The sequence below is a fragment of the Balaenoptera physalus genome (genome assembly GCF_965194825.1).
Source record: "Balaenoptera physalus genome assembly, chromosome: 7".
NCBI lineage: Eukaryota > Metazoa > Chordata > Mammalia > Artiodactyla > Balaenopteridae > Balaenoptera > Balaenoptera physalus.
In genome coordinates, this window is record NC_138886.1 from 111641777 (window position 1) to 111653777 (window position 12001).

A 12001-nucleotide genomic window follows, 5' to 3' on the forward strand; every position below is an offset into this window, starting at 1 on the left:
CATGTCATTTTTCTTTCTTTTTTGTTTTTCAAATTATTTTATTTTATTTATTTTATTTTTTCCACGCTGCGTGGCTTGCAGGATCTTAGTTCCCCGACCAGGGACTGAACCTAGGCTCCAGCAGTGAAAGCACTGAGTCCTAACCACTGGGCTGCCAGGGAATTCCGTGTCATGTCATTTTCCTTTGTAGCCACACCTTTTTCAAGTTGCACGAATGGACTGATGGTTTTCCTCTGGCCAGGCACTAGTTAGAATACAGTTCTGGAAGGATCTATTTTTTTTTGTCTACAGGATTACCCATAACATTTCTAGACCAAGACAAGAGTGTCAGTGGAGACCCAAATGCCATCATCTTAAATCAAATACAGTCATCTTCATTATTCCCAGATTTCGGATTTGCAAATTTGTCTACTTGCTAAGATTTATTTGTAACTCCCAAATCAATACTCGTGGCATTTTCACCATCATTCCTGCGTCCCCATTTGAGGTCGAACAAAGCAACAGTGTGCCTTCTTGTTTCAACTCAAACTGTAATCGAGGGTCCTTTTTGTAGTTTATTTAGTGTCATGTTTTTTGCATTTTCTGCTTTTTGTTGGGGATTTCACTGTTTAAAATGACTCCAAGTCTAATTCCGAAGCGCTGTCTGGGGTTCTCAAGTGCAAGAGGGCTGGGATGTGCCTTATGAAGAAAACACCTGTGTTAGATAAGCTCCGTTCAGACATCTGACAGCGCTGTTGGCCATGAGTTCAATGTTAATGAACCAACAATATATATTAAATAAGGTCTCTTCAAATAGAAGCACCCATAAAACAAGGGTATGTTTTGATCAGTTGACAGAAGTTGTAACCAGAGGCTTCCAGGAACCTAACCCTGTATTTCCCCTAAGAGCAAGGGTTCCGTATCTGCTAGTCAGGTTTGCAGCCGTGCTATGGACCATGACAAGAATGACTGTATGTTCTTCCTCCGACGATGACAAGCACACATTCAGAATGACCTGGAAGGCAGGTTCCGATGCCCAGACCTGTGCTGGAGAGCTGGCCCCTGGCCTGCAGCTCACTTCCTTGCCACCTTCAGCTCTGTGTGTGCCTGTGTCTGAACTCCCTGGGCTGCAGGTCCAAGCTCTGCCCACAGCCCTGTAAACAGCCCTCCTTGGCCACGGCTTAAGTGGACAGACGGGGGAAGAAGCCGGGCAAGCTTTGGAAACAATCTCAGGGCCAATTGGGCAGGGCATTTTGGGCATGCCAGGGTACCTGGGATGTGGTCTAGAAGGTTGGAAGGGTCACCCTGGCCTCGTGGATTTCTTGCCATATCCAAAATGAGGCCTCTCAAGGTCAAGGCTGAGGACTCTCCTGCCTGCCTAGACAGCTTTTAACCCTAAGCAGGTGGGAAAGTGACGTTTGCTGATCAGTGAAAGTTTTCTTCATTTCTATTGATTATTTCTCAGGTGACTGCGATCCAAAGCAGTGCACAGGGATCCTGTACCAGAGACATGAGAATCTTGTCTTTCCTGTTTTGTTCTAGTATTTTCTCTTCTAGGTATTCTAGTATCTAGTATTTCTCCTCCAGCTGGAGGCATAACTTGAAGATGTCTCTTCCAAGTATGAATGTGAATTCTTCTCACACCTCAGTATTCCCAAATTTCTGCAGAGTACTGAGCCTGGAGAAAAGAGTCTCTTTGTTCCCTTCCTAAATACTTATCCTAATGTGACAGGACCCCTCTCGCCCTTGATGTGGGTAGCAGGCAGTGATTAAGTCAGCAACTCTCCAATTACCACCTAACTGGGGGCGAGGGTATTAACTCTGCTGCTGTCTTTGCAAGTAATTAAAAAGAGTGTTACTGAGATGAATTCTAGGAGGAAATTTTTCTGGAAGCAATATTTACTATCTGGAGGATTTCAAGATCTGAGTCCTTAGGGAGGCTTCCAGTTGCAAGGCCGAATGTGGCTGCAAAAGGAATAATAATTTTTGGTGCCTCGATGCCGGTGTCCACGTTTTATTGGTGCCGGGCCTCTCATTGGCTTTCTCATCAGAAAGTCAGGAAGTCAGATTGTATCAGCTCACTCATGGGACTATGAAATTAGTTCAGGGGCTACTTAATGCAGTTGTGTGTAGGAGAGTGTTAAACTGACGAAGCTTGCTTGGGGAACTGGGGATTAGTGTATTTAAGCAACCATATGTCTAGGGATGCCCCACCTCTAAATATCTTGTCTGAATTTGAAAACCGCATGTCCTAACGTTGGAATGAGAGAATATTGTCAGCAGTGGGCAGTGAATATACTTTTGTAGCGAAGCCATAGTCAACATTTTATTAAAAGCTTGACTATATGCAGTGGAGAATTTTAAAGGCAATGTACTAATTTAGGGTAGCGTTTGAATATTCTGCATTGCAGCAAATTTCTCTTCCTTCTTTTCCAAAACGTGAGGTTTATTAGAGGCAGAGAGGAAACGTGACTCTGGCATGCAGCAGCTGGGAAACTGTGAGCTGTGCTGGACCTCGCTATGCTTCGGTTTCCTCATCTGTAAAAGGAGCTTACTACGTGCTCTAAAAGCTGGCTGTGAAGAGTAGCTTGGGCAGTGTGTCTTAAGTGCCTGTCATATAAGGGTGTTTGAAGCCATATAATGACTGTCATAGTTGGTGACTTTTTGCCCAGCCCATGGCTCTACCTTTGCCACCATTTGCAGGAAATCAGCCCCTCGGCTTTGCTTTGTCACTGGGTCTTCGTACTGCCCTGAATTTTCTTCTTACGGGAATTGGGGGCCCATTGCTTGCCTGACGTTTCCTGATTGGACAATTTGGAAAAAGCAGATAGGGCAGCCCCTCACAAAGCTCAGTTGCCCATGGGTATAAGCTATCTCCTGCAACTTGAAGCTCTATTAGCAATAAAACTGAAAGCCTAGCTTCCGGAGGCATCATGGCATATTGGTTAAGAGATTGGTCTCCAGAGTCAAATTGGCTGGCTTCGAATTTTAGCTCTGCCACTTACTGGTATGTAAATTTTCCAACCCCCTAAGCCCTATTGGGCCTCAGTTTCACTTCTATAAAAGGGAGGAAATAATAGAACCTACTTGATAGGTTTATTGGGAACTTTGGATGAGTTAGTAGTGTATGGAAAACATTTAGAACAGTACCTGGTAAACAAGTGTTAACTAATTGCTAGTCCCTGGTCACGGTCAGCAGTTTATTCAGAACTTGCTCAGGGAAGGCAGATGGTGGACCCTGGGCCCTGCAGAGACTCCCATCCCCGTTTCTGCTCTTCCATGGCTCCCCTGCCCCCTTGCCACTGTTCCTGAGCCCCAGCATCTCGTGGCCACCCCACCTGCCCTGGCTGTAATTCCTGCGAATCCTGCTTCAATACCAGTGTGCTACTTTTCCAGTTTTTAAATAGATTATTCTCTCTGCTGGAAATTGAGTGTCTGTCTTCTCTGTCATCAGTTATCATTACACCATCCACCCAGGCCGTGGATTCAAAGAGAGTCAGCGCCCTTTCCTCTGCAGTCCTCATAAACTTGTGCTGGCTCTGGATTTCAACCTTCAGCAAATCGTTCTTGCAGATATGGGCCCCTGCTGGGCAATTATCTTTGGTTATCGGCCCTCTGTTGATCTTTAGCAGGCTTCTTTAAAAACTAAGTTCTTTAGGGAGACACTTTGCCCCCCAAAAGCCTTTTACTACCTGATTCCCTCCCTCACTTGGGAAACCTTTATTGGCTGATTGCTTTGTGCCAAGTCTACGAGAAGGTGAGCCACCCCCTGGCCCAGAAGAATGTGTAGTTCAGTGGTGCTTAAACGCTGCTCCTGGGGGTCCTAAGGGTCCCACGGGGGCTCCTCAGGGGCCACCAGGGAGACAGCGTGTGTGCAGTGGGCGTGTCTGAGTGGTTGCGGTGTTACCCTGCCTCCCACATCGTTCCAGAACGGCTCTGCTTTGCTTTGTTCTGCATGTCGGCCTTCTGTGTACGATTTTATCCACAGAGAGGACTGAACTGTTTGTAAAAAAATTTGAACACCATCGACCTAATGTTTTCCACTGAATTTATTCAGAATAACTTTTTATAGTGATTCAACCCTTCTTCCAGCTTGTGTCTGGCCAACAAGATGACAGAGCAATCTGGCGGAGACATTGGCACCAGTCACACACAGAGTCAAACAGAGGGCACCGCGGAAGTTCCAGAAAGACCTAGCGGGTCAAGGCTAGGATATGCACAGTCATAAGTATATAACCCGGGAAGGAGGAGGAAGAGGTACCACATAGAAATTGATTCCAAAGGTACTCTCAAAAGAGTTCCCCAAATATTTTAAGCAGTGACAACGCTGTTGAAATAAGTTTATGGCCCCTAGAAATGCTAGAAGCTCTAAAATAAGCTCTTGAAGTCGTTTTAGACTTCAAGAATTCAAAATATTCAAAATATCAAACAGGAACTTTGCAAAGGGCAGGAGACTAGACTTTGCTCTCTTAACTTTGCCAGGTGTTTGTTAAGGCAAAACTTTACAGATCTAAGATAATCAAGGATCGACCAATTGCTCAATCCCTGAACTATAAAAATGCATCTACTGTAACCAATCAGAATATCTGGCTCATTCTCCTTTTATAAACATTTTTAAAGGATCCATATATTTGCATATGTGTAGAGCATTTCTGGAAGAGGCTCTAGAATGGAAACTTCATAGGGCAAATCTTTCTTCCCCTGCTTTGTTTATTAATGTATCCCGTGATGATGGCTGGCATATAACAGATGTTCAACAGATTATGTGTTGAGTGGTAAAGGTGGTTGCCTCTGGGGAGTAAGGCTGGGAGTTGGTGGAACTATTACTTTTCAGCTTATACCCACAACGGGATTTATTTGTATGGGGATGGTGGGAAGATCGTCTGCTTCTCTCCTTGTACCTTTGCCTACAGAAGACGAAGACATTTAGATTGGACATTTAGATTCCATTGGACATTTTAGATTCAGGCAAGTCAGCGTAGGAAAACTTGCTTGGGAACAGCGTTCTCTTGGGGATTAATGAGAGTTGTACTTTGTTTCCCACTTGGCTCTTACGTTTCTGTGGACAGTTCCTGGAGAAGAGACTACAGGGTGGTGTGTGGTAGCCTTCAGGGACCCAAAACTCATCCCAATCCTATGACACTGTAGTGCTTTTATTTACTTAGTCTATCATGTGCATATATTATCTTTGAAAAGAGTGTATGATAAGAAGATAATAACAAAGTGAGAAGGGATAACAGGTTTTTTGGTCCACCTACACAACAGAATACTTATTTTTCATAAACACTGTTGAAGGCAATTTGTATTTATAAACAGAAGAGATCATAATAATTGGTTGGCAGAATGATTCGGTATGAAGAGGCTCTTTGAGAAAACTGGCTCATAGAATCATTAAATACTTTGGTTAGGATAAAAATGCAAAGGAGTAGAATTACCACTGAAAAACTTTGGTGTCTGAAACAGACACTAACACATTCAATGTGAATGGGGGGTGAGGAACAAGTTGCTATATAGTGTCTAAAATGGGATTGTAATATTGTCACATATATTTTGGAAGAGTTGCTCCTCTAGGAATTGAGTAAGGATGAACACTTTTGTTATTCTGAGATGGCTTCTGCCTTGTGTCTATGTGAAGCAGTATTGTATTAACAATGACGATAGCAATAATAACTAACATCCACTGATTTCTTACTGTGAAATAAGCACAGAAATTCTTTACATGTATTAAATCCAGTGAGGAAGGAACTGTCATTATCCCGCTTTACAGCTGAGGAAATGAACACACAGGTAGGCTTAGGTCACATGCTACTAAGGGGGCAAGGTTGGGATCCCAGGTGTGCTAAAGTTGGCTCCTATGGCTCTAGAGAGACGATTATGCACATTTCTCCCCAGCACCATGTTCAATGACCTCATGTTGGCAGCTTGATATGGGTCACTGTGGGAGAATTTACACCCCAAGAACTGGCAAATGCTGTAAATCGTGGGGGTTTTTTTGTTTATTTTTTTTCCCTGAGACGTGGTTGCTAAACATTTACTGACACTTCACTGGATAGGATTCTAACCCAGGCAGTTTGATTTCAGGGCATTTTGGCAAAGATGAATGTTTTCATGCCAAGTTATTGATAATAGTATTACACATTTCCTATTGCGTGAGCCACTTTTATTTGGGTATTCTGTTACTTCCAGACAAATGCACGGTAATTGATTCCTAGCACTTCCTTATAGAGTTGTTATGAGGATTAAATGAGATGATGCATTTGAATTAGTTAGAATAGGGCTTCCCATAGTAAATATTAGCCATAGAAGAATGCCCAGCAGAGATATGTCCCTAACGTCACTGTGGTCATCAATTTCAAACTATTTCTCTACCTTCATAGGAACTAATGAATGGCAAAACTGACCATATCTCCATTTTCTCTCTCTTCCAGAGTCTATATCCTGGGGCAAAAAATAAATGAGTTAAGAATAGAAGTCATCAGGATAATCCGTGCTGTTAGTTTACAAACCCGTTTTGCCAGTTCCATGCTCCATGAAAACAAAGCCTGAACAACTGACCTCCCACCCTGCCTCTGCCCTGCACTCCACACCCTCTGTGGGACCCCAGGGAGTGAAGCTGGATCGTGACCAGCAGAGCATCCGTAAGACATGACATCATTTGGCAAAACCCAAATCCGCATGTATAGGAGATGTGGTACTGTCATTTGACTGAGATGCTAAGGACTTTGGGTAAAAAACATAATGATCTCTTATCACCAGGAAGGCAATGCTCGTCTTTGTGGGCAGCCAAAAACAATGGCCACAAGAAAAACATCATGATCAATGGGAAAAGGAACAACCTATAATTGCTGAGTGCTAACTAGATGTCAGGCATTTTTCTAAGCATTGTATATGCATTGTTTTATTATATTATCCCAGCAACCCTCTGAGTGATGTACAGTAAGTGTCCCCATTTTTTAGAAGAGGAAACTAAGATTTAGAGATGTTGAATAACTGGTTTCAGATCATATAGGTGGCAAGAGGTTGAGGGAATTTGGAGCCCGTGACAATTTGACTCCAGAATTCTTGTCCCCAATGATGACATCATGTTGCCAAGGAGTCCCATTGAGGGAATGGAGCTAAAGTGTTGTCTTGGGGCTTCCAGGTTCTGAGACCATGGTCAGACAAGAATCTCCATCAAAGAACTCTCCTTGAACTGTGCTTCGCAAGACCTTCTCTGACCACTAGCCCCCTTAACCTATTGCCTTGGCTTTGGGTTACTTAGCACATCTATCCTTGAACACATTCAACATTTTTGTGTGTCTGGCTTCAGTATCAACTTCCCCTTCCTCTAAACCTGATGATGCAGTTATATTTCAGCTTTTGTCTGTGCCTTGAATACTGCCAACTCGCATATCTTATGTAAAATCTACCCTAGATAGCTGACTGAAGGCATCAACTCTCCTTCTTAAGAGTTACCCACTCCAGTTCTCAACAGACATATTAACAATGCCTTATGATTGAAGAACTAGGGCACTGTGTGTATAAAGAAAGAGGTTTAAAATATTTTATTAGAGAACATACATAGATATTGAACCACACTTAATTTAAACATTATGGCATCCATATTTAGAAGGATAGTATAAATGCTTATAATTTGAACAGTCACTTTATTAAACAAATAAAATAAATTCCTTTTGAAGAGTGGGCTACATGATTCATAAAGTCCATTTTTTCAATAATTTATTCATCTGCTTTATATATACTTTTGTTTTCTTAAAAAAAAAAGTAACCAACATGATTGTTCACCATATCACATCAGAAACAAATGGATCTGTAAAAATGGCACGTAGAAAATGCAGAAACACTTAAACAGCACATTCTAAGGATATTGAATCCATTTAAAAGGAATTAAAGGCTTTAGAAGCGATTGTAGTCAGCCTGGGAGTCATATACATGCATCCACACAAAATGGTGCAGCGAATTCAAGTATAACAAGTCACACACATGAGCATGTTTATCTGACATCAGAGAGAATCCTCCCTCCTGTAGCACAGAGCACAGACCGAACTCCCAGCATGATTCAGACGCACTTTGTTACGTGGCGGGAAAGGGTGGTGAGATCAACTCAACCAACCAAATAGCAAACCTGGAGAAGACGGATGTGTACGCAAGCAGTGCGTAGTGGAACTCACACCTCGTGGGGATCTTATTTGTCACAGCAATAGTAGGGGTTATAGGAAAACCATAGCAGCTGAACTCAGCCCGTCAGCTCACATTTGCTTCCCTGGCAATGTGGAAATGCCGTGTTTGTGTTTTGAACAGATCTAATGAGGCGACAAGCCATAAAGCTGCAGTAAGCCGGGAATGTCCTGGGGTTCATGCTTAAATGGCATCAGCTTTATTGACTAAAACACAGATTTATTTTCATAGACAGAAGGAACCTCCAAATTTGTCTTCCTTAGTCCCAGAAAGTCAAGTCCCTCCTCACTGCTGCTTGATTGTAAAAGTGCAGCTCCAAGGCCTTCATTTCTGTTTCAGTTTCTCCCAACATCTCTGCTGCACTGGGTGTGGAATAAAACCCTAGGCCCCCTTCAATAATAATGTGCCCTGATACAGCGTTAGATACCCACCCTTCACTGATGGATGGTGGGAAAGGCAGCCTCTGGGGGTACTGTAGTGATCCAATTATTTTCTGCATGTTTTTGGTAGGAAAAACTCTTTCTTTGAAAACGTATTGCACGGTCATTTTCTTGCTAAAAACAATTCCTCCATTTTTAAAAACATTAATTGCATCATCTAAGATTTGCTCGTTAAGACTAACAAAGCGTTTGGTTATTCTAACGGATTAGCTACTTCATGTCCAAGCAAATGTTTATTTGCACGACAAGAACTAGACTTGTTTTCTTCTGTTTAGCCATCCCCCTGTAACGCTGTGCTAAGCCTTGAGACCTAAGATAATCAGAAGACTGAGAAAATAAGGCCCTTCAGCCAAGCCAAACGCAGGAGCTCTGATATGAAAGGCCCTGGACTCATGATTTACTGGCTCGTCCTTGGTTCTTCCTTGGCTTAAAAGAAGAGTGAGAAGAACAGCCAGCGTGGTTTGCCTGCAGAGGACGTGAGGGCTGGGGAGTTGGCCGCCATGATGAGCAAGGCTGCCTTCCACTTGCCCTGGCCCACCGGAGGAAGAGGCTGCCCAGCACATGCCCGGGGATCACAGCCCCTCCGCTTCTGCACGGGTGCATCCCTTCCTTGCTTGGAACAACTCCCGCTGTTCCCAATTCCACTTTGTCCTCCAGGATCCCACCAAGAGGTCACTATTTTTGAGAAGCCTTCTACTAAACTCCCATGGTACCACGTGAATGCTCGTGCTCTAGCGCTTACCACTGTCTGCTCTCATTGACTTGTCTGGACTCTCCACAGACCACCGGATATTGCAGAACAGATAAATGAGGGCAGGAGCTGCGTGTGCAAAGGCAGCTTCCTTTGCAGGAAGGTGATTTTGTTTGGCAGTATGACTTCTACTTCTATCGATGTGCTAGAGTTTGAGGGACACAGAAGGAACTTCAGTGTTTACCTTTTCAGAACAGAACAGGGGGAGTTGTACTAAGCTGACTCTCAAAACGTAGAGCTATTGTTCCTCAAATCTGTTTTCTTCATTCTCTTCCCATTCAAAATCATCTCCTAAATCACTGTTGTCCCAGCGCTGACAACAGTAATCTGCAAGGTTTGTGCCTTAGTCAGATGAATGCTGGATAAAGAAGGAAATCCACACGGCAGGGAAGACTTACAGGCTCCTGAGGTGGATTCAAAAGACAGTGGCTAGCAGGAAAGGGGGTTGGGATGGAGACCCACCCTCCCCTTCAACGGGCGGTAAGGACCACATTCATGAACATGAAGCTGGCTTCATGTAATGGATGTATGTCCCCTCCAAAAACAAGGCAGATCAACCTTTAATGAATTATATTAATACTCAATATACTAAACGTTATGCATCAAATTGATCAAAATTTTATCCTCCTGTAGAGTAAGAATTCTTACTCCAAACCCATGTCTTCATTTGCACAAGTTCAGACTTTGGTGAGCTGGTTCTTTGTAAATCGAAGCCCACGCTTACTTCCCTGTTTGCAGCCCCGTCGCATTCTGCTCCCTATGAGGTGATGCTCTGTTTTCCATCTCCCAGCACTGAAAGGGTGGAAAACTCTTCTTTTCAATTTGGGCCAACATCAATCCATTCACCCCTGCCACAAGTCAGCAGCTGCTTCAAAACCCCAGAACACCGAAATAGACATAGACTGTGTTTGTACGAAGCAGAGTTGGGCCAAGGACCTCATCCCTGAAAGTGACTTTTCCCCTCTGTTTAAAACAAGTTTGAGATTCTGAGTCACGAGAGGCCGTTTGGCAGGGAGAGGATGGCAGCTCCTCGGCCAAACACCGCCTTTTGAGTCCAGCTGACTGCCCTGGGCAGGCTGAGTCGTGGTGAGCTGAGCTTGCAGTGTGGACTTTCCTATCCAGCCACTTGCCCAGAAGGGTCCTGGAGATCATTTAAAGGGGTCCACAGAAATGCCGAGGCTGTCACGAGCAGAACTTGAAATTAGAGCTAAGACTATGAGTTGGTGCTCCCGTGATGTGGGTTTTAATTCCGGCTGAAATCTAAACTGCCCGCGGGTCATGACTGGAATTTGCTATTTTGTCTTGTAAACACTTACTTCTGACAGTTCCCCAGCCCAGGTGGTGTCCAGCCCTATTTCCTGAGATGATTTTAGACCCAAGCTTTGCTTCAATTGCTCTGCTGTCTTCCACAGGTCAAAATTACTTCTCTTTCTTGTAACATTGGTTATGTAGACACATACACATCTTTTATGTAATGACTGCATCCTATAGACTTTCACAGAGCAATGATGATAACAAAATACTTCCTATTTGCCAAGTAAGTCGTCAGGGTGAGAAGGATTACAAACACCAGCACTGCGAACTCTTGTTCTGGGTCGTCTATAATTTGAAAGTTGGGTGGAAAGCCTCAAAGTAGCACAGTGAGTCTGACTTTTAAAATTTAAAACAAAATGTTCTGGTGGGGATATTTCTAACCAGAAGAAAATAGCATCGTGGAAGGTGTCAGGGGTCGGGGTGTGGAGAAATAACTGAAACTTGGATTTTGGTGGCCGGCACTCTAAATTTAGGAATGACGGCACCCAGGCAATGGTAAAACACCCATTCTGTGACTTCCTTTCTAGTGAAAGAGTCACTAGTGTCTTGAACTGGTGATGACTAACTTCTAGAAAGGATCAACCTGAACTAGGATGAAGAACAAAGGAAATGGACTTATTCCGTCTTTTCCTGCACGTGGAGTTTTCAGTGCTTTAAGATACCATAAAGGTGATCTAATTTATAATAATGTTTTATTTATATAGCACTTGTGAGGGGAAATGACAGGGAAAGAGGGCTAGCATTTATCGGGGGCCTACTGTGATTTCACACGTTTTATCAGCACATGAGGTGTTTTCACCTCCACCATTTCATTTGCTTACCCATTTCACAGATGAGGAAGACCAAGGGGCCAAGAGAAGTCACATGACTTGTCCAGGGTCACTCAGTTAGGTGCAGAGTTGCGGCTTGAAATTAAGCCCAGGCCTTGTGGCTCCCAGGCCCCTGCTTACAGAATCCACCAGTTCCCCTCCTATGATGGGCTCTGGGGTAAAGTCAGGCCAAGGGTTCAACAAACTGGGTGCCTGCCCGCACAGGTGAACCCCAGAAAAAGGTTCACAGAGAGCTCAACTTTTTCCAGTCTTTTTTTTCCTGAACTCCCTTACGACTTTACTGTTTTTATTCTTCTCACACCCATATCACTGCGTTGGTTCTCTGTGAAAATATTTCTTTGGTAACAAGACTGTAAAAATGTATATTTTACCATGTCAAAAATGTGCAGAGGGCTTGGCACATAGCAGATGCTGGAAAAATGCAGTTTTTACTCTTCGGAATTTATCTCTACATATTCCATCACCGTGCCTTGTGTGCAGCAGACTCGTTTCGTTGTCTGCAATACTGG

General features: G+C 43.6%; 1 long non-coding RNA gene across 1 annotated transcript in view; it reads right to left on the reverse strand.

Moving 5' to 3' along the window:
• The window catches only part of LOC309664125, a 764383-nt gene that overhangs the window by 412768 nt on the left and 339614 nt on the right, over positions 1-12001 (reverse strand). The gene's annotated exons all lie outside the window — the stretch shown is intronic.